The following is a 25,052-nucleotide window of genomic DNA, read 5'->3' as shown; positions in this document are numbered from 1 at the left end:
TAAAACAAGACATCACAAATCAAATGCATCAAAAAATTGCTTCAAAATGCTAGGTTTTCAAGACCACAGACCGTTTTTTATTAGCAAAATTAGTCTTGGAAACGAGACAAAAAAACTGATGCATCAAAAATTGTCTCAATAAGATCAATATGTCTTAAAAGATGCGTTTTTATACATTGGCTTATTGGTCTAATCTCAAGACCAAATAATTATGATTTGTGACAATTCAATCAATACGGTCTTAAAAAGCTAAATCAGTCTCAATTTTAAGACCTCACTTCATCAGATCAGTAAGACTGAATATGACTTGAGACCAAGTATGAATATGACATCAAGACCTAAACTGCAAGTTATGTTTTGTAGTGTATACCAGAGTACACGCTGATTTTAAGGACTACTCCAAGTCCAATGGAGACCTTTCTAGCTTTGCACTGTGTCGCAATCAATATTAAGTGAAATTGAAAAGAAATTGAAGAGCTCAACTGAACGAACCACGAACGAAACAAGCCACTCCGTTTCTAATTGACACCCGATACTTTGCTACCGCATATTATACTATGTTGAATGTTGATGCATATTCTAAAAACCCAGGTAATCCAAAGAATGTTTACCCGCATCGCGGCATCTCGAGAGATATAGCAAACCAATGATGATCCTCTTCTAGATCGATTCAGCCATCATGTGATATTTTTGTTCTTGACGTAATCGAATCACGTGACGTAAACAAAGTCATCAAATCGTTCGGGTCGGTGAACCCAAAGTCACTCAACTACAAAACATCAAGTTGTGCAACATTTCTCGCTCCATGAAAATACGTTCGGACGACTTGTCATAGTTGAGTGACTTTGGGTGAACCAGTGAATGAAAGATAGAGAGAGAGAGAGAGAGAGAGAGAGAGAGAGAAAGAAAGAGAGAGAGAGCTTGAGAGATAGAGATGAACAAGATTGCTAATCAAAATCATCATTACCATCCTCCATCTCAGTTGTCGGCAAAGTTGTGGTCCGCAAGTAATTTAATACAGGCCGCTAAGACAACACTATAGCGTGGCATTAGAATGGGTAAAATCTTATTTGAAAGATAGAATCATAGCAATTTACAACGTAGCTGGCATGGAGACTCCGCTTTGAGAACTAGTATAGATAACTAACCTACGGATAGATAGCCAACAGCCGTCGTCACGCTTGCTTGCTCGGAGGAAAATACTGCTCAGCAATCTGAACTCAACGTAATTGCCAATCCCATAGCTGACGACCCGAGCGCTCAAATTGAATAAAGTTGATCTTATTTGAACGCTACTGTCGCACTGATTCCGAAAATATACATTCAAATCCGATCGGGGCAATGGAACCGCCTCGAAATACACCTCAAAGTCTGAAAATTGGCATTGTTCTGAACAATCGAGGACACGCAAGGGTTATTGTTATGGTCATTGTGGTGCGTCCATACGATTGTCTGGAACAATAACGATTTTCAGACTTTGAACGCTATTTCGGGCTGGTTCTTTTGCCTTGACGAAAGTTTAATGTATATTTTCGGAATCAGTGCCACAGTAGCTTTCTAATAAGATCAACTTTGTTAAATTTGAGCGCTCGGGTCGTCAGCTATGGGATTGGCAATTACGTTGAGTTCAGATTGCTGAGCAGTATTTTCCTCCGAGCAAGCAAGCGTGACGACGGCTGTTGGCTATCTATCCGTAGGTTAGTTATCTGTAGAACTAGCGATGTTGTGACCGACAGCACTACTAGCGGATAGGTAACATACTCATTACTAGAGCCCGACCGATTATCGGCTCGCCGATAATATCGAGTCGATATCACACTTGGAAAGAAATATCGGTATCGGCCATTGGAGGTAAAAAAATATCGGCCATTTTCGTGACGTCACAACAAGGTGGTAGGGAGCCAGAGAAGATGTGAGGTCTTCACTGCATGTCGGTAAATTATAAAAATAAATGGCCAAGCGGCATAGTGCATGCAGGCCAGTAGCCCTATGTGAGAAATATACTTTCACCGTTATGCCCCAGTGACTTCGTGGGAATCCCCCTGCAATGATAGAATACCGAAGACAGAAAGCAGCTGGATGGATTTAATGCTGGACTGACCCTCTGATGATGGAGAGAAGTGTAGCGTCGAAACAATTTTCTGTAAATAGTGCTGGTGGTGTCTGTGTAAGAAGCTCACAAGCCAAGGCAACAAAGCAAAAAATACCAGTAATATATGAAGTCATCTGACTGAGGCCTGAGCGGCCACCATGATGGGGAATATGCGAGACTAGTAGAGTGCAAGAAAATCAAGCAAAAGTGGAGCAGAGCCAACAATTCATACGAAAATATTTGATTCCATGATGACATGGGCCGATGCTGTTAAAAGAGCGTCAAATATTGATCAATTGATTGCTGAAATGCTGGTCATGGTCAAGGCCCAAGGGAATGGGTGGAGCAGTAGCGGACGTGAACAATGTTCTCTTCAACTATTTGTTAAAGATGTGCTGAAAGCTCCAGGTGCACTGCCAGAAGAATATCAATATTTGGTGGAACCATTGAAGGAAAGATCTCCTGCAGCGGAGTGGTGGAACCGGAATAAAGAAAGATTTCCAATTCTTGCTCTGCCACTAACTATGGTACCAAGTGAAAGCCCACTCAATGTGTTTAGTACTACATGCATCATTTATGAAGACCACAGAAGTTCACTTCCTGGAGAGAGAGGCGAGAAATTATGCTTTGTGAACTGTAATCTGCAACTGCTAGACTGGTGCTATTAATATATTTATTATAGATCATTCCTTTCATGTTCAAGCATGGCAATGGCTGTAAATCTGTTCAAAGAAATACTCTTGAGGTGTTAAATATGTGCCTTGAGCTAGATGCCATATCTTTTGAATATCGGCTGAATATATCGGGGTTATCGGTGAAGGTGCTGGATTTCGGTTTTATCGGTATCGGCTCAAAAATCCAATATAGGTCGGGCTCTAGTCATAATAGAATGTAATATGTCAAAGATCGAATGAGTACCTTTTATACTACCACAAAGAACATGATGCTTAGTTATCCATCACATTAAAGATACTTTGCAATTTCTTCGACCGTACCGATTTCATTGCACTTTGTGACTATGTTGTGGGATGATCATGACTTTGGAAATGTGTTATTTTCAGTAGCGTTAGGAGCTTTGTACTGTTTCTTATGCTGCGATACGGCTATCAAGGTTTCAAAGGCTTCCACAGTGGAAAATGGTATCGTAATTATCATTCTCATTGATGAATTAACTTTCAGTGGCAAGGAGCGTATAATTTCAGTATTCGAAAAAATCGACTTTTACTACTCGACTCGAATCATTAAAATTATTACTCGATTCATTGTGCCCAGCCCTATTTGTGACTGAACAATGGAGGCTCAGTGAAACGCACGATCATTGAATGATTAGTCGCTCTCACGGGTTACTCCAGCGTTTCGCGTGCAATCCAACCATATGTAAGATACAGTGATTTTTATCGGCACCGGTTACCAGATGACTTGAAATTGACTCGTGCATTTTGCTTCGAGGCACGAGTCAATCCACATTTCTGATATGCCGAGTCAAGTCATTTTAGCAAAGTGACTCGAGTCATCCCAATACTGAGTTGCGCATGTGTCTATGTGAATATGAAGACTGTCCTGCAGATAATTTTGAATAAACGCGTCTATTCCCCACTAGAGTAGAAACCACTGGATTCCCCACTAGTGGGGAATTCCTCACCGTTTGGGAACCACTGCTCTACATGAAGTAGTTTTTCATGTCTTGGAAATAGCTGCTTTAACCGATTGGCACCGGCTGCAATTTTCGAAAAATTTTGCTTCAATTTTTAAAAACGAAAAACTGTACCTTAATGGGATTGGAACACGACAGCCAAGGTAGCGTTCGATTCAGAAAGTCAACGCGGATCCGATTGCGCCACTCGCTTTCATTTCGAGCCCTGTGTCTGGCCGCTTATATCGAGAGCAAGCCGAGAATTCGTTGATGAGAAACGTATTACATTTACTGCACTCTTTATAAACCTTAACATGGATATCTGGTGACATAGGCTTCTTGTGAATCATATCGGCGAGGAAATCATGATCATGGAGATGGCTCAGTCGATGTAATACGCCCTAATATCGCCATTATCCAATAGATACTGTACTGACGGTTTGCACAATAAACACGCACCAGGCCGCAGAGTGAATGAGTCATCGGCGAGTGAGCGAGTGACGCGCGTGTATTTATTAGGTAGCGTAGCCTTCCAGGGCATTTACAAAGCTTATAGAGCACGTAAATGGGTCACTTTAGTATTGATAAACGGAGATTGTCAAGACCTAACCATTGGGACAAACCACAAACGCATATCTTACTACTACGTAAGGTTTATGACGTTAGTTGGTAGCACTTCATACAAACATGATACACACGTTTGCGCGGAATACACTGCGTGTAGAATTGGTCTTGTTGCCATATATACATCACTATTAGCTGTTAGTCTGATGTAGATATAATCTTATGGTAATGTACTCTCCACAGAAACAATCTAAGAATGTCAACTACCGATAAAATTCAGGATATAACACATTATGTTACGGATATTCGTCCCTGCGTTTGACACTAGTGTGGTAGTCTGCAGGAATTCTCTTCACGATTTTCAGAAGCGGCCTTCGGGTGACATAGGCATAACTAATGTTGTTTATTTTGACCTTGAAGGTGGAGATTGGCTAGTTCTATTGAAAGAGACAATCCGTAAATGTCTTTCATTACTACAACGTAAGATATATATCGTTATACGACAGCTCTTTGTATATCCTGATGCACACTTTTGCGTAGGTATATGCGCCGAGTAATATTGTATTTATTCCGAAATATACTTGACTATTAGCCATTATTTAGAATCGTATAGGCAACAACTATTCACAGACACAATCTATGAAGGTATATCACTATTAGAACTCGATATAAATTCCGTTATGTGACCAGTATTCATCCATCTGCTTGAAGCTGGTACGGTAGGCTGCGAGAATTCTCTTCCCGATTTTCAAATGCAACCTTGGGCGATGCAGACATAACTAGTATAGTTGTTTTAGCAAGAAAATCAGAAGCTGACAAGCGCTATTCATAGAAACAAACTACAACAACTGGCTATGACGAATACAACCAAATATACGGCAGGGTATATGATGGGTATCGGGAAAGGCGCGTTTCCACGAAATGATGCGGTCGGCGGATATCTTTGTCACGCGGCCTATCACATAGATTTTGAACACCTTATATGTAACTAATATCAGATATGAAGATATGTGTGAACTTGTATGGACACTAGCTTTTCACAGAAAGAAACAACTATGCTCTAAGACGGCTAGAACAAAACATACAGTACGTTATGTGAGAGTGGTCAATGACGCGCGTTGCCGAGACAGTGTATTTTGCAACATATTTATCTACGGTATTTGATATCCGATTTCGACGTCTTAGATATAATATATATCAAATAATATGGTATCAATGAACTTGCACAAACAATATCCATTCGCAGAAATGAACAGCAGCGACCTAGCGCGATTAGAACGGGATATATATTGGTTCTATTACAGTACGCTTCCCTCGTACCGGCAATGGGTAAAAATACCCACGCCGGCGCCAAACGGTTAAGTAGTAATTCACAACATTTCTTCTACTTGAGTAGCAATCATGTTGGGGTACCATAGAAGAGGCTTAAAAAGGTCATTTGACTCCCCAAAGACCCGTCCTCACTTGTAATTGGCTGGAGTTGAACTTTGTTTTAGTCCACCTTGCCGTCGAAACTGAGATTTCAAGGCTATTATGGCATACTTAGTTGTTTCTGTACCAGTGTTGGTAGCAAGTCACTACCTTCGAGTCACGAGTCATTGCACATTGTGACTCGAGTCAATCGATTTTCGAAGGTTACTGGAGTCAAGTCACAATTTTCGTAGTATAAGGCATGACTACGTCATTGCATTTGCTAGCTGTCGAAAATGCAGATTGAGTGGTCATTAATTCTGAATCGATGAACGAATATAGAGTTAAATATACACGCAAGGCGCTGTATCGCTCACATATACATAGAACTGTTAAACTACTTGAGTAATTGCATACCCTAAGTTTATAGTTACCATCCAAAATATAGAAACAAGTTGATAGCCTAAGATATAACACATTACCCATTTACATATTGATATGATGCAAATTGAGCCTGCGTCAATGGTTGAGGAGTATATAAACTATATTCGAATTCAAATTCAATAAAACAAGAGGTTTGGCTGAGGTAAGAACAGAAATGGATATTTTGCTATTAAATTACTTTATTACTAGTTTACGATAACGTAAGCTGTAAGGTTTGATCACTTTGTTTGTGGTTAATTTTTTTGTGAGAGAACAATGGAGGATCCGCAAAGCACACGATCATTGAATTATTGATCGCTCTCACGGGCTACACCAGCGTTTCATAAAAAAATCCGAACATACGGAAGATACAGTGATTTTTATCGACACCGATCCACATTTCTGATACGACGAGTCAAGTCAAGTTGCTTTAGCAAAGTGACTCGAGTCAAGCCAAGTAATACAAAAAAGGTAACTCAAGTCAACTCATGATTCGAGTCATCCCAACACTGTCTGTACGATCACCAGACGCTCAAGGCTATTTAGGAGTGTGAATTGTGAAAACGCAGGACATTTTATATTTCTTGAACAAGGACGACAAATCCTGCTAAAGAAGGTCATATGGTAACCCTAAATAATGACCACTTCGACCACCCCTGCCAGCACACAATTCGAAATAATGTGTAGAGCCGTGTCTCATATTTTATGCCGACAATCGAGTGAAGTTCCCCTCCCAGCTCACCAGTACCTACCAGGGTCACTCTTTCAATCAATAACTGGAAAGAGGAGCGACGACTAAATCTCTCTGCCTGCTTGCGCCTCACTGAATAACCAAAAAGATGACCAGGGTAGTGGCATTCATTGTCCGCCCAAGGAACTCCCAGTTTTCCTAATCCTATCACATTTCTTCACAAGTCGAACTGGAGATGCAGACAAAAATTGAGCAAAAATATATAATATATACAAACAACGAAACAAAATAGAAACGAAACAAGAAAACAAGTAATAAGATAAAATAGAATTATATAAATGCAAAAATTTGGTAAAATGCCAGAAAGAAATTATATCCAGCTGTACACAGAAATTGGCATACACTCGATGCGACAAGAAAACAAACCACTCACCGAAATTTCAACAGGCTTAATGTACGTTGAGATGACTTTTCGTCGCACCCACTGCGGCCGCCGATTTCAAAGCTCTTCCGAGGGTCACGTCACGACCCGATGGCACGTAAACTTCTACACCCAGCTCTCAACTGGACTACGACCAGCTGCCAGCGATACTTACTGCGCAGAACCGCTTGGAACACAGCATAACGCGATACAAATCAATGCAGCACTCCGCATACTGTGCCTAGCGCACACCGGATTTGGTGCATCTGAAGATGAGCACTTAAGCAGGTTATCCTTCTGTGGAGAGAACGAATGGCGGCGTAACCGCGAGTTAAGCAAGGTAGCATCTGAAAATTAGCTCCGAATGAACCAATGAAAACATGCTTATACTTTTCAATCACACAATCATAGATCACTCAGATGCAGCAGGTATCACTAAGATATCGCGGGTAGACGGTGTTTGGATCTGTTGGTTACAAATGCGTCAATCCTGAACTCTAATTAGGCCTGTTCAATCAAATTGAATCAGATATCGGCTCTGTACTGTGTTGAAGTGTCTCCAACAATACAATCTAGCCAGGAGGCGTCAGACTCGTAGAAACAACTGGATTTTCAAAACTCCCAAATACTATATCGAGAACCAACGACCGTTAAAAATCCGCAACTATCTCATTTAAACACATACAACTGGATTCTGAAATATTCAATTGTAAATGAGCTAAGAAATTCCAAAGGACGGGGTTTCGAGTTTAAAATTGGAGCAGGAGCGGCAAAAATATCATACAACAGAACAACAATATCAAGATTCACGCCAAACAATGACAGGTGTTTTCTAGTTGCTCAGGAATTAATTAGTTTTTTACATGTGCAGCTAGAACTGGAACACTTCTCAAAATAGAGCTAGAGTTGGCACTACTTACATTTCCAATTTCAAAACTAGCACTAGAGCTAGTCACTGGAGCTAGTCACCTTTGAAAACCTGTTAACTAACTAAATTCGATTCCCAAACAACTCATTAATTAATCGGAGCGATATTTGACGTTGGGCTAGCAATGGTTGCAAGAACATAACACACAAAGGTATCACACACACACACACACACACACACATGGTTTTTGGTTGTTCGGCAACTGATTTAGTAAATAGGCCTACGCAATGTACTTTTTTCCAAATTTCACTGGCTATGTCAGTGGTTCCCAACCTGGTATCAATAAGAAGGGATTTGGGGGTTTGTGATTACTTTGATGAATTTCGGGAAAAAAGATATGTTATCTTTTAACTTAATTTCTGTTTTTGCAATGTTAATGCAAATCAGTTAACTTAAGTGCGCAAGTATAAATTGTACCATGCATTAGGATGAAAAGATGCTGCTGACTACAGTGTGTAAATTGACCTTACGTTACAGTACTACATCTACCACAGCGGAACGATAACAGTCAAACAGTCAGTTATTGAACAGAAAGCATGCGATTTAGTTCAAGACAGCCAATAACACTCTTTTATTTTAGTCCTTACAGTGCGAGGCGCAACTACCGCTAAAGACCTCTGGCCCTCTTCCGCTGCTGTGTAGATGTTTCTTCATTTTGGCATTACGTCAATTGTTCATTCAATTCTATGCCAATAGTGTGCGCTGTAGTTATATGAGCCATAATGAGAGACTACTCGCTACAAAAATACACTCTTGTAGACCATCAAAAGGACAAAATGGAAAAACCAATCCAGGAGGAAAAGCTCCGAATGGCATTTGCACAACAAAAGGACAACAAGACCCCGGCAGAGGACGGGATAAGCTCAGAATTTTTCAAATAAAACGTGCACGTAATAGCAAAAGATCTCCGAGGTTTTTAATGAAATCCATACAGTGCACTGACCAGCGGAATCCTTCGCCCGAGGGATACTCAAGGTCATATATAAAAAAAGGGGGAAATAGGGATATATTACAAATCATAGACCGATCGATATCCCTGCTTAACGCAGATTACATAATCTTAAGCATAATTCTATCGAACAGATCAAAGACAATGCTTCCCAGCATCACACACAGACACCAATGCGTGAACCCACGGAAGTCGACCGAACAACTCAACCTCATGCTTAAGAGAAATAACGGAAATGAAGAGCAGGAAAATAGGAGCAATGATCTCAGTTAATATCAGAAAAGAGTAAGACTCCATAGATCATGAGATTCCATAAAAGGCACTGGAGCTAACAGGTTTTGGTAATGCCTTTTGAAATTTCTAGAGCTATATAACGACAGAAGCAAAGCAAAGATCTCCATCGTGGGAAGAGTCAGGAAATCAATTCTATTCAATGCTGGTATCAAACAAGGATATCAAATCTCCATGTTTATTTACAATCATCACCACCATCATAGAAACTGAATAGTTCCCTGAAAGGACAGAAGACGAGGGGACTTGAAGAGAGTAAATTAACCGAGCTACGCAGACCACATCACAATAACCCTGGACAAAGAAGAGGAGTGTGAAGAAGCGATCCGACTCATTGCAGGCTTTGGGGAAGCATGGTTGTTGACAATCAACAAGAAGTCAAAGGCGATGAGCTATGGGTACTCCCGACAAAGAAAAAGAACGAGGCCGATCACGTGGGTCGACGAGATCGTCATCCTTGGCAACACCATAACGAAGAGAAAGAAAGCCAGTCCCCACAATGAGAAGCAGCTACGGGCAAACTAATCACACTCCAAAGAGATCTCAAACACATGCACCACAAAAGACATGAGAAGGTAAAAATAGTTCAGTGCGATGTACTTCCTCTGTTTAGATACAGTGCGACGACGTCCCAAATGCCGAGCATCATCAGATTACAACCGAGAAACGACATCATCGCCTTCCTATTCGGACCAGAGAAAGGTATAGACTATGCCAAGATAATACAATCAGAATATCTCGGAGGATTGGGCGTGGTGGATCTATTATAAATCAAAACTGTGATCTAATTCCTGAGGAAGGAAGAGAACAGGAACGTGAATGGGAGAGAAGGCTCGAACAACAACTGACCCTCACTTTGAGGAGACATGTGCAGCAAGTAATAAAAATAACATCCTCATACATTACAGCCCTTGAAGCACTGGCAAGAAATAAACCAGAAAATGACAACCAATGAGATATCAGCGCAGGACATCAAACAGAGAGAAGGAAATGACTACAACGCAACGGCAGAAAAACAACACAGAAGAGAGATCGGCAAGGTGCGGCCTAAGCTGGCACAACATCAACCGTACATCACTGACACAACACCATAAGAATTGGAAAATCGCACAGCGGATACTCCCGACCAACCACCGACTCCATGCCAGACTAGCGGCCCAAAACAGCAACTGCACTCTGTCTGACAAGCAGCATTAGTGTTAAATCTAGAAACCTGGTGGAAATCCACCAGACAAGTAAAGTAAAATCCCGACTTGCAGACGGTGATGAACATAAAGAGGAACCCAGTCGCGTAGCAATCTCATACAGGCAACATGGCAGCCAAATGCGAGAAGCAACACAACAACCACAGCCTCAGCCCCGAATTCGATGATACGCTGATTCTCCAGAAGAAAAAGCACTCTGGATGAACAAGACACAGATGATCTCCTCTCCAGATAAAACTGAGATGTTGAAAGAAATGACTAAAACCTTTGGAGAAAGGAAGAGATGAAGAAATTGAATGTGAAATTTTGAGTATTAGTCTTTTGCAAGATCATGCATTAAGCTAGAGCGTATTAGACAGTCTCGGACTGGGGATATGATCCCTTCTCTGAGGCTCTGGAAACGTTACGGGATATGATAAATCTATACTTCGAGCTGAATGCCACTGCAAATAACGCCAAGGAGCCTACACCAAAAAAACGGGATCAGGCGATGAAGGCGCCAGAAGAGTACAACAATCGGGACTGTCCGCCAAAGACATGAAAGTCCCCGAACGAATAAGGGAATTATTCAAACTGGAGATCGATACAAATGACAGAGTGAGCTACAGAGTTCACAAATTATAATTTGCGAAGTCATGCCCGTTGAAGGATGAGTCACTGACAGACCTTCTCCACAGAATCATGAAAAAAAGCTAAGAAATGTGACTTTGAAGACAATGATGTAGGAGAGAGATCAGTGGAAAGAATCGTGGCATCCACCCAAATCGAGTAACTAAGAGCGAAGATCTTGAAAAAAAAAATTCACGACTAAGGAAGCCCAAAGGTTAGATTTGGAATCACTACACACATACAACAGTAGCCATGATGCTTTTAAAGGATCAACTACAAGTATTGATATGATCGCAAAGGAAATATGGACACAAGACCTGTAACAAATGCGGACTTGTCACACGGTTGGAAATGCCTACCATTTAGATCTCCCTGAAACTATTGTGAAAACTATGGCCACTGGGAAGATTCCTGCGCAACAAAGAAGCGTGATAATGAGGGTAATTCGAGAAGCAAGCAACAAGATAGTCACTAACGTAAAGCTCCGAGAAAGTCAAAGAAACATCAAAGGACTCGAAAAGCAGAAGTAAAAGTGTATGACACAGACAGCAGCAACACCGACAGTCAAATCCCTGATGGTGATGATGGCTCGATAAACACAATTTCATCGATCACCATTGGAGCTGTAAACGACTGCAAGAACCCCGGTAAGTAAGCATACGAATAATTTTAAGCATATAAATCCGAAGCTGACAGGGAGCTGGAAGAATAAGGAATTATTCGGGAAATTCAAAGCGACACCCTTACATCCAGAACCCAATGTTTTACTGAAGAACTACTCCGGTTTGTGTATTGAGTGCTTTGGATCAATAACTCGCTCTACATTAAATAGCCACATGGCAAGAAGTATCGTTCTATGTGGTTGACACTGACAGTCCTGTCATCCTGGGCCGGACCGCCTGCGAGGCACTCGATCTTGTAACACTAAACCTGCACGCATGCAGTATCATGGACAAGGCTCCTCATACACAGCAGAAACTGCCTCGGGTGGTAACCATTGAGGACCTAAAAAAATCATTTTCATACTGCTTCGACGTCATTAGCAACTTCAAGGGTGAAGAATCCCTGCACATACTAAAGAGCGCAGAACCAGAGGAGCTTTGAAATCAGCGGCTGCAGTGGGTGCAACGAAAAGTCATCTCCGCGTACATTAGGCCTCTTGAAGTGGTTTGTTTTATTGTCGCATTGAGTGTACGCCAATTTCTCTGTACAGCTGGACATAATTTTCTACTGGAAAAAAATTAAACAATGGTAGCAAATGATCAATGAAGCAATGTCTGGGCGAGGTAGGGCAACAGTGTTGTTAGTGTAACGACAAGAGGTGATCAAGTAGGGCTTTTTCGAATCTATTATAAGGTAGCCCGCGAAAACGGCATAATATTCAAGGGAAATCAGACAGTTGTTTTAACATGTCTGCAACCAGACATACTACAAAAACTGCATGAGAGTTACTGGGCATTGAGAAGACAATAGAACTTGACAGGGAATACGTATATTGGCCTGAAATAAAGAATGACATTGCAACACTATGCTAGTCGTGCGAATCACGCCAAGAACTCCTACCGGAACAAACAAAACGAACAATAAAGATGCAGGAACGCTCACCAAAACCTTAGGTAAAACTGGGAGCTGACATTTTCAAGATCAAAGGTAGGAAGATTCTGATCATTTCATACTAGTTTTCCAGGTACCCCATCGTGCAAGAACTATGATCGATCACATCGAAATCCGTCATTAACAAATTGAAACGGATCCTGAGCTTATTTTAAAGCGTTTAAGAAATAGTCAGTGACGGTGGACCTTGTTTCCTCAGTCAATATGACATATTCTGCGATGAATGGGAGATTGCACACACTACCAGATCACCTCGACACAGCAGATCAAATGGCTTCATCGAATGATGAAGAAATTGTTAAGTTCCATGGAAAAACGGTTTACATCACGTTTGCCTCATTTCCAACCAGTAGACTTATGGTGATACCAATTTGAAATTTCAATAATTTAAAAGAAAATTATTCGCAGTGGAAATATCGTCACTCTACCATGACCAAACAATGTGTTCCTGTCATGCCTAAAGGTAAAGTTATGCAACAATTTGCTGGTCGTACACCAAGGGCCGTATTCGGAGACACGTCTCTATCTCAAACTCAAGTCGTGCTCAACGGAGCACAGGATGAGTCCAACTTAATTAGAGAGAACGTTTGGTATTCGGTTAGGATTTCAAGCGTTGCTCAGTTTTATGTCTTTGACAGCAGATGACTGCTTGCGATCTGGCAATCCGCAGGTTTAGATATCATGTTAGTTGCCTAGCATTGCCTTCAATCTTGAAGTCTTCAGGCATAAGCACAAGTTATTTATTGGATTACTGATGATGGTTAGTGGTACCAAGTTGTCGATATTTCCGCCATACACGGGGACAGACGGTTTTATTCAGGGTATTGCGATGATGTAACATTGCGTACATTCATAAAGTTCCAGGTCATCTACAATTGTATTTGCCTGCTGAGGCGCCGCATTGTCTGCCCGCATCGCCACGGATTCGGTTCATGTTAGGATTGGTAGATCTCTAGAGTAGACAACAGCTTGTGTTTGGTTTTTCAGTAATATTCATCCCCCATTCGTTTCTACATATCCTGATTCTACATTTTATATTTAAATGATAAAACAGGGCGTTGTGAGGAATTAGCCGCTTTCGCGAATCCATTGGAAGCCTTTCTGATAAAAAATGTCCGCCAATTTGGGAATAGCGTACCCAGCCAACGATGAAGCCATACAGCGCTGTAACATGATTTCCTTCTTATAGCAATGCTATATATTACAGTTGAAATTGTGAATTCAGGCGCCAAACATGCTCACAGCGCAATTTCCACATTATATTCACGGCCAGACGTAAAAAAGTGAATGAGTATGGCGTTGAGTCTGCCGACGGCTTGACTCGGAAAACGCTTGCTCAAACGCTACATTTTGAGATCGACTTCGACCTCAGATCGTCATTAAATACCATAACCACAAAAGTACAACTCCAGAGAGCACTGAGTTCGACTCCAGTCGAACTTAAACTCGTTCTCTTGCTTTGCTTTCTGAATATCGATTTTACGCAATGTTGACGCAAAACGAGTTTGAGCACTGAGTAGGGTTTCGTGAATACGGGCCCAAGTCCTTCTTTGGTTCCGTAAATGATGCAGAGGCCTGATGATGAAGTCTTTGCAGTGGTAAATTGTATTCTCACTGGCAGAACCCCAGCAAGGAATGCACTATTGTCCAGCTCTGAATACTGATACCACTCTGACTGTTTTCAGATAAATTGGGGAAACACCGTTTTCCGTTATGATGTTGGAGAAGGGAAATAAAATGATCAACATGCAAGCTGATGATTTTCTGAAACCAGGCTGAAATTAGATCTTAACCGATGGCCTCTTTTTAGATAATCGATCGCTACTTTGACTTCAGAGTGATTTATAAGGTAAAACATTTTAGACTGAAATATCGTTCTAGCATCTAGCCTGGTTTTGAGAAGGACAGTTTTTCACCGGTATTCAAGTTCAAGATCTCCAAAAAAAGGACTGGTACGTTTTGACTGGTGACAGAGAGAGTCAATCTTGACAAGGTCTTTGGAGTGTCCTCTATATTTTTGAGGAAGAATCTTCATCTATCTTTGCCTCTAAGCCTTGAAAATATGATGAGTGATGCGATTCCTGAATATGTCAAAGCCTTTCTTGTCCATCCTGTGAGAAGTTCCCAGTATCAAGTCTTTTATGACATAGGTTATGTTTTGATATAATGCAGCAGCCGTCGAGTCATCCACAAAATCGGTTCCACTTGCGACCTCGATGAGTCGCAGCATCGATTTGATGGTCATCACCCAAAACCAACCGATAAATGCAGTACAAATTGCGATCATCTTTATTCAAAACGACACATAATAGATTACCAATGACAAGAATATACAAAAACAATGAATTGTCAGCACATGTATTTCGTGGCAAATGCATCAAATGCAAAGTAATTCCAATAATTCATGTATAACTTTATTTTTATAAGTGAGTGTCTCATATTATTAGGTTCATCTTCCGATTGTGCCGTTTCTAATACATCAGGTGTGATGCCAGTTCCACTGTTTTCTTCAATTCCAATCCATGCCAAATTGATCAATGTGTCTTCTCTACAAAGGACCCCACGGATGAGCTTCCACCTTGGCAGCGCAAGAACCAATCACCTTGTTAACTGTCACCAGTGCCCTCTTAGAATTTTTCGTCCGTCCGTCCGTAATACAGAGCATAGCAGGGCGTTCCAATCTTGAAGTGATTGACTGCTGTAAATTTGCCTTTCAACTTCTCTCATTGCTTTATTCGTTCAATTATATATTTTCAACTGCTTATGACACGCAATGTGCAATGCGATGTCATAAACGGTTGAATGGATGACGATATGGCCAGCTACGGTCTCTTAATCCAATATTTATCGTGGGCTAGCGCTCAGTGTAACAATGTTTGTTCTCAATCTTTATCCGGCTATATTTTCTTTAATCTCTCTACCTTGTTCTTTTCATTTGATTCTTTGTACACGTCCTTCATCGGGTATTTTTCTGGCGCTGATAAGCCAATTCTGATGCATGTAATCACAGCAGATGTTACCGGAGCGCCAATGGAATCTTTTGACAATGTACTAGGAACCATGGGCGGCTCAATTCATCAGCGCTACCATGCTACTTTGTGTTACGACATTCAATATCATAATTGTATTGATTGCCAGTCTCATTTGGCTAGGCTGTTTTCAGCGAGGCATGATACAGCTTTGTGTGGTCCAAACAATGCAGTAAAGTCAATAAAAACTGTACTTGATAATATTGATGACTTGATTAATATTGAAGTACTGGAGAGCAACATTGATAACCGAAACATATTTTTTATATCTGGTCATACTTTCATGGAGTGTCTTTTGAATATATCGGAAATTGCTTCTCACAATCAACATTAGAAGGGTGAAAAACACGCAAACAATTCCTGCGTCAGACGAGTCACATGATAATCCAAACTTCTTTGTCAGATCAAAATGAACCAACAGTAATTCTGCTCGCAAAATCTTCTTCAATTCTGCAAACGAATTTTGCCTATAGTCAACACCAAAATCACAGGATTCCCTTTCTCGTAAGAAGTCATCGCTGACAGATTGGGTAAAAATTTACTGTAGAATTGTACCAGGCCACGTAACGATTTGAAAACATTAGCAAGAGCCACCATTTTCAAACCTCTGGAACTACTAGCTTCAAGAGGAAAGTCTCTGATGCCTAAGAGAAATGTTCAAATTCGCACAACCGTCAACAAAATTCTTAGGTCTCAAATAAAAATTAGTTTCAACACTGCCTCCATTTTGAACCTTTGGAACTACTGGCACTTGGTAATTGTTATTTCAGACCTGTGTTTCAACTGACTGTTGTGAAAATATGAACTTTTGTTTCGGCATCAGAGACGTTTCTCGTGATGTGTCTTCAGCAATGCTGCAACAACTTATTAGGGTTTTATGTCTCTGTAAGTAGAACTCAGACGAAGTAGATGTCCCGGGTATAGGCTGTAACTGTCTGGTACTTAACTGGAGAATGTCCTGCGTTGTAGTCATGAACTCTTGGAACGAAATATATTGTTCATACACAGTTTATTAAACGTATTTCAGTAGGTTAGCATGAAGTCTCAACTCTTGCACGAGCTTATAAACGCTCGACATAATCACAATAGGAAGTAACGTCACATGCTAGTATGGTTGAGAAATACACTGTTGTGATAAACCCTACACACACCGACACCGTCCCTTGCTTGAGGGAGCAAACATGCAATGAAGCGGAAGTAAAATCATAAGTAGGGTGTAGACAACAGTAGTTCATCTAGCTAGTACAACTCCACTAATGAAATCAACTCAACAGACACTAAGTCAAGTCAGAGAGCATGAACAAGATTTCTACAACTTTTATAGTTGGCCAGAATCTCATCCAGGAAAACTGCAACGCCTCTTGACTCAGCTGATTTATGATTTCCGTGAAATAACTTGGTGCTGAAGAGATTCCAAACGGCATCTTCATTTGCAGCAAGACTAAACGAAGTGTGCTAAGAGTAAGACATTTTAGACTATCATCGCTCTATTGAACTTGGTTATATGCAACAGCATAGTCAATCGTCGAAAAGCAATATCCACCGTCCTCATTGTGGATAGCAAACGGTACTGCAGAGTATTTACAGACAATCCTTCAATCAACCAAACTGAAAATGCACTGGTGAAATCCTCACAGCGTTTGGTCAATTCGGAAAATGAACACTGGAAAGTGAGTTTACGACTCTGCTACCGTAAAGGAGGGTATCAATTGCAATATTCAGTATCTTTATTCCACTAGGGCCTATCAATTCTAATTAAGTACATCAGTAACAATAAATTGAAAATTGGATATTTCAGATGGATTATTTACATCTGCTAGAAAAATATTCATAGGTGTGAATACACCCAAAGTGTTCAGCTTATGCAATGATGTAGATTCAAGCTCAGCAGGTCTTCAGACATGCGCCAGTATCCAGTATTCATTCACTGCTCAATGACTTTGATGTTGGATACGCTTGAGTATGCTTTACACCTTCAATACAACCACTCCTTCGAAAACCTTTCCTGTGAACATATCCTTTTTTTGATATGGTGGTTGAGTATCACCCCTACTATTGTAGTAATGGCATAGAGCCCATATATATTTGCATCCATGAGGTGAGCGTCAGCACTTATCAGGAAGCTTTCTTTGTTCCACTTCGTATCCAAAAACTCCTGAAAGCCCACGTTTCTTTGTAGAAGAAGACTTGACTATGTTAGTTTGAAGCAGGTGTTTCTTTTGCTATTCAGTATGCACACTCCGTTCAGAAAACTTGTTTTCCAAAATAACACATAAATATAAATCGGTTCATCAAACAGAATTTTGATTGGCGAAAATCACAGGTGAGCACATCTTGCCTGATACGAGCAGCTAATTCCGGTATGCAGTAATAGCATATCGTCACACTATATATTAGCATCCATGAGGTAAGTGTCAACACTTATCACGAAGCTTTCTTTGTTCGGATTATTAGTAATTTTTATCAGTTCAGTACACCACTTGAATTGTGATACAATGAAAAGATAGAAACGTGTCGAAACGACTTGGTGTAGTCTTAGGAATCAGACACTCACCTTGGCCTAGCTAGGCGGTGTAAAGAGGAGACATGCACACTGAATGAAGAGTAAAAGAAGACAATATAGAAAAGCATGCAATAAAAATGGGGTGGCATGTCACGGGAAATCGAAAGGTCAGGTCTTGGTCCGGTAATCTTGAGTGCGGACTAGTATTCATTTAGTAGAAATTGCTTGTATTTCGACTTGAATGTGGACATGCTCGTCGACTGTCAGATGGCCGGGCCAGGTCCGGCATATTCAATAGAGCGATGATCTTTCCGGTCGATCATATGATATTTGGACGAGCGTGTGTTGTACTTGTGAGCTTTTCATTCCGGGGTAAAGAAGTCATTGAAATATTCAGGGCAATGACCGCAGTGGAACTGATACATAAAGTTGGCGCTTCATATCTACTTCATATCCAAAAACTCGACCATCGAAATTCCGGACAGCTTGTTTACGTTTCTTCGTATAAGAAGACTTGACTGTTAGTTTGAAACTGGTGTTTCTTTTGCTTTTCAGTATATATACTCGTTTCAGAACAGCTCCATTTCGAAAATAACACATAAATATACACCGGTTCATCCAACAGATTATTGATTAACGAAAATCACAGCTGATCACGTCTTGCCTGATACAAGCAACTAATTCAGGTATGGCTGCTCTTGGTTCACGGTTCATATCACAAATTGGTTCGGATCATAGTGCTCTGTCATGTAAAGGTCAATTCCATCCATAGAAATACTATTCATCTTTTCCGTATCGGCCTGCTCTGCAGATATATTCTGCAATATTTTGTAGACCACCCGACATTGATTTGTCAGGAATATATGGGCCATTTTATCATCATCCATTCATGAATCAATTGGCTTAGACCAGTCACAGGGGCAGTGTGGACCACATTGGAAGATGTCTTACACAGTCGCTCCAGCCATGCATTCAATATGCCATTTGTTTCAAATCTTCACCCTGCTGTTCCAATCGTTGCTTGATAACAATCTTCATTCATACAATATTCACACTTCAACCTCTTCTCGAAATTGCACAAATAACGTAGCACTGATATGTATCACAAGATCCCACCACCGTTGTCAACCACGTTCCATTTTGTTCCGTAAAACTACTCTATCATATGCCCGGAGCAAGCTATTCGACATGGTACAAATTGCTAACAAGTGGTTATTTGCAACACATAATAGATTAACAAATGCAACAACATACAAAAACAATCAACAGTGATAACAGCAATGTGAGCTAAAACACGAATTCTTGCCTCACTTGTGTTTCTCGTCAGCTCAGTTATACCAACAGACTTGGTGGCATTGGAGTGGGGATCCGATCCCTGCTTGAGAAGATCGGCATTGATATCTCCCCTGAATTTAGACATGCTGCCCTTTGGATGATTAATTTCCATATAATTGTTTCCAGTGTACAACCATTGCTGTTGTATTTCGAATAGTTTTTGTACGAAATTTCTTCATCACGGTAGTTACTGATGCTCTCATAGAAATTGGGGGCCTGGATGTCTTCAAAGTCCGATATGGAGGTTTATTCAGCTCACAAAATATACTGCAACCCGACAGACGATACAGATCCAAGAACCAATTAACTGACCAGTAATACCGTCAACCGCACCGCCGACACAACCCAAAAGGCAAAACCAGCTCATGCTCTTCTCCGAATAGACAGCGTATGACCGATAGCGAACCCGAATAGGAGGCGCAGGAGGGCTGCTACACCAACAAGTATACATTGATCAAGGGCTTATTTGGAAAGTACATTTCCGAGCTACCACTAAAGCGGAAATACTGTTCAGGGCAGTAAGAAGGGTTTCTAGTTTATCCAGATAAGATTACAACCATCTGACGTTAAAATGAATCAATCTAATCAGTTCGTCTTTCAGTAGATTAGACAAAAGTAAGGCCTTTTCTCCGGCCTTGTTGAGTTGAACATTAAAATAAGCTAAAAAGTATTTGTTATCCATGGACAATAAATTAAGTATAAGCGTCCCCCACTCAGGCAGTGAAGGACAATTCAATCAACCTCCAGATAGAGGATATTACACTTTGATTCATTTCTGTATCCTGAACGAATGCTACGCGATAATGAGCTTTGGTTTGCGATCAAAATTGTTCCACATTGTTCCTCGTCCTCAATAATTCCATGTTCACGGATTCCACGGAATCGATCGACTACTATTCAGTCTGTTGTTGCTGTCTGCTTCAACGTCAACATCAGATATGTGAGCGAGACTGAGTAAAATTCGCTAAAAGCCGTTTAATTCAATAAGACACCGAACCACGGTGTGCACCAAGTAGGATTCAAATACTCCGTTATTTTCACTGCATAAAATGAACCACACTCTGTGGTGATTCTATCTGATGATAGAAAGGATCAATTTTGTGAAGTAACTATGCACTTTTCCGGTATGCAGTTGATTGAATAACCAATGCCAAAGTGAATAGATTTTTCATATTTTACTGCATATTGTGCTGCTTTAGTATAGAGCAGCTGTATTATAGAGAGAGAGAGGGATCAGATTTATTTTCGCCTGCACCATCGAGATGCTTTGACGATGGAGATGCGATACGACCTTTAAGTAAGGTAATCTAGTCTGCACCACCGTATTTTTCTCCTCCACGCTATCCATGGATGCTGAGCGCCTAGCTGGATAGCCGCGGATACCAGTTTTGGAGTCTTTGGTCTGACCCGGCCGGGGATTGAACCCACGACCTACCGATCGAGAAGCTGGACGCATAACCATTACACTATCTCGCTCGGCCTATACCACCCCGTTTGTTATCAACGCCAGCGATAGACACCAGTGGCGTATTCACGGGGGTTTCAGGGGGTCGGAACCCCCCCTTTTCAAAATCCTAAAAATTGATGTCAAATATAGTCTCTAATATTTGCTAATTTATCAGTTTACCATATTCGTTTTTACGTATTCGAAGGCGAATATGGCGTCTTAATGTTAGTTAAGGGGACTAACACCCCTACAAAATATTGGAATTATGCGCCGAATTAGTCGAAAGGATAAAATAGGTCATTTTAATTCGCTGATTCCATACGAAATCTGCGCTTGTTCAGCTACATTTCAGCTGTGGCAGTTGCTGACGTTCTCAACTTTCTTCCCTCGATTTCTCTCTCGCCTTGCTAAAACGAGAGACGCATTTTAGGAAAATCTAATCTAATTGGCCGACGCGATACGTAATTGCAAAGACGAAGTTGTCGGCAATTAACATCGCTCGCGAATTCGCTGCACCTGCTCGCCTTGAAATCCTAATCAAGAATTGCACGGCGTGTTGATTGATCAGCGAGACGTAGACACGACGACACCAGTACGACAATGCTATTCTCAAATCCACATTGTATTCGCGATTATTGGCGAGAAATGGCCTACGATTGACATTCACATTTCAAAATACAAGCCTAGCAATCCACGTTCCCGATTGTTAGGTGGCTTGCTGTCGTCCAAATACAGGCCTATGTTGTCTCTGAACGGGAGAATTGAGTAGGCCTAGTAGTAAAGTTAACCTAATTATACCGGCTGACAAGTTTCTCTGTCGATCAAGTTATTATTCCAGTGTGTACTCTGTATTAATTGACTGACTTGCGTGCTTGCAATGAAGGTCTAATTATCTTCGCGCGCACTACACACTCAACCGTATGGCTAGTAAGGCCATCGAAAAGCACACATTCGTGTACGACGTACACTGTTCACACCACACCTCTCTGTGGCGATCGCGATCGGCCTCGTTTACGCTACCGCCTTATTCCGCGCTTGTTCGTTCGCTGCGATACTACCGACCGTGCGCATAATATCGTCAAAACCCAACAAAAACGCGCATCTCTGGTCGCGCTTGAAGACGGGCGGCGTTTGCCGGCTCATGACTAAATGTGAGCATTTACGAATTTCTTTCAATCATACCGTAAAAGAAACGCGATTTTCACGCAATGTCTGTATCGTATTCGTACATCTCCCACTCACCGCACATCTCCACCACGGCGTGGAGATGAGTGATCGTAATGATGACGTCACAATAGCCAATTTCGTAACGCAAAACCCCCCCTTTTTCGCGCTCTGGATACGCGCCTGATAGACACCATCGTATAACGATTCTATCTCGATGACATTGATCAAGTGTTTTGGTCATGGCTGAGTTACTGACGACTGTTCGGCTGTGAGGGAGACGAACAGTTTTTCTGGGGACTTTACAGCGTAAAGGAATAATATTGGGCATAGCCCACAAAATAAACAGAATACTCGTCGGAGATACGCTTGAGGATTACAAGAATGGAAACACCGACTAAAATGACGGATATGAATATCAGTACGAAGAAACATCAAAAGAACAGCTACTCGAGCATCACCAAAACAGAACATCTATAAGTAACCAAGACCGAAGTCCTTCATTTTGTGTACAAGACTAAAAGAGAAGTCACCTCTTTTGTCGGTCGCACACAATTCCAATTGTGCATTTCATTATGGGATGCAGCATTTTCCTCTGCGGATAGCATTGAAGAGCTACTCAGATTGGCAAGACAGGACATCTATGCGCATATATGAACAATGGACAATTGGACATATATAGCCTATATTGAAGGTATCAGCAAATATGCGGCAGTCTTCCCGGCTAGCTGGAATTTGTTGGCTGCACTAAATCATCTTGTTAGACGTATGCTTCTGAGACGGTCGTGGGCAATCTTCATTATTTAGGGTCGCTGTTCATGAATATCAACTCTGAATTTGTTGATTGGCTCTAGTTATCCAGATATGTCAAAATGTGATGACAATGCACGGTTACACACTCACTATTGTATCGTACCATAGCGTCATTACCATGGTTGACATTAATATTCATATCAAAACCAGGAGCGAAAGAATGCAAAACCTAAGCAGAACGGCATCAAGAAGCAATCTACAACTTGGGCAATGGGCATTGAGGTCGAAAGGTAAGCAAATAACTCTACCCTAACAGCATGCCTCACAGGTACGCCTCATAACAAACTACCATGAGGAGATCGAAACCCTTTGCACGACACAAGTCCAATGCGAAGACCCGACGGAAATCACACAAAAGGAAGTATACGAATTACGAAATTCCGGTCAACGATTCCACCCAACCAAACACCAAGACTACGATCTGGGAGGAAATACGGCTAACAAAGCGAGACGTAAAAGCATGCTTCAGTAATATTGATGGAGTGCTTGCATACAGAATCACAAATGTAGCATTTCTCATGGGTGCGAAAAAAGAAAAATCCAGCCGGACTTATACCGCAAACATACTGCAGAAAAACAAATACAAACTATGCAGCGCCGACGAGGATACGATGAAGCATATATATATGAAATGCATTGCTTACAAAAAAAAATTTATATCGTTGTTAGTGCCGATGTCGAAGACATCGTAAAAATGGACTTCAATGCTATCATGGAAGAAACGTACTATGCCTACGACGGACCGCACAAAAGAACGACCCTAACAGCATATGCCACAGTCAAGAACTGGATATTGTTAATAAATAAACAACTCAGCATCAAAAATAGATAAGTGACCCGCGAACAAATCACGGATCTCACGGAGCTAATCAGGAGAGATGTCGCAAAACGCCTACAAGAGATGATGGACTGATCGCGAACGCAAGCGTTGTGTGACTTGAATTATCACATTGTATATTGTGTGTCTTGGGCAGATGAAAATATAATCTGTCGATTGTTTGGGACCTATAATAACGATCCAAAACCGCAATTGCGATACGAATGGTAAATGTAATATTATTACGTCATCACATATGTACACATTGCATATGCGAACGTAACCGGCAAAGGACCAACTATTCCGAACTCGTCCTTTCATGATTACAACGTAAATATCAGAAATATAACATGTGACAACTCTAGTATTTCACAATATTGAAATCGCACCACCAAGATATGCTCCGATTGGAAATATCTCTCACATAATGTATATGGTCTCGTGTGTTTTAATGAGTGCACATATTTTGAAATAAAATCACCGAAAAAATTTTTCACGGTAGATAACATTATTCCATAAAATTGTTGAAATTTAAAATATTAATGACTTTGTGTCTACTGTTTCAAAATGAGCAAATTTTGGTTCTAGGCGTTTTCTAAGCTCCCTAACAATTTTTTCACCGAGCCGAATGAATTTGGAAAACAGTCGCTTGACCAACCCTAATTAACACACACACACACAGACACACTTCAGAGGGATAAATGAGCGTTAGGCAGACTTGAACACACTCCAGAAATGATACCTGAGTTGTCAACCATAGTATAGATTACAAACCTACGAATAGATAACCAACTCCCGCCGTTACGCTTGGGCAAGCAGCTTTATTCCTGAGCAATCTAAATGTAGCATCATTGGTAGTGGTAAAGATGACAACCCCAGCGCTTAAAACTAATAAAACTGGCCTTAATCGAAATCTACTGTTGCACGGATTTTGACAATACAAATTAAAAATCTTGTCAGGGCAATGTGCACCTCAAAACAGTACTTGATGTTTGAAAATCGGCATTGTTCTGAACAATTGGTAGAAGAAATTGCTCGATGATGTACAGATGTAAATACAGTCTAGGGACGAGAGAGCAGTGGGGTACTCGTTTTCGCTTGCACCATTGAGATG

General features: G+C 41.0%; 1 protein-coding gene across 1 annotated transcript in view; it reads right to left on the bottom strand.

The window, feature by feature from the left end:
- LOC145459724 (uncharacterized) overlaps positions 1–25,052 on the bottom strand; it is a 35,665-nt gene that overhangs the window by 6,446 nt on the left and 4,167 nt on the right. The window lies entirely within an intron of this gene.

Source organism: Botryllus schlosseri, unplaced genomic scaffold (assembly GCF_051294905.1).
Source record: "Botryllus schlosseri isolate E-star unplaced genomic scaffold, Bs_hap1 Bs17a, whole genome shotgun sequence".
Lineage (NCBI taxonomy): Eukaryota > Metazoa > Chordata > Ascidiacea > Stolidobranchia > Styelidae > Botryllus > Botryllus schlosseri.
Note: the sequence above shows the minus strand (reverse complement) of the source record. Positions and strands in the feature narration are given on the sequence as shown.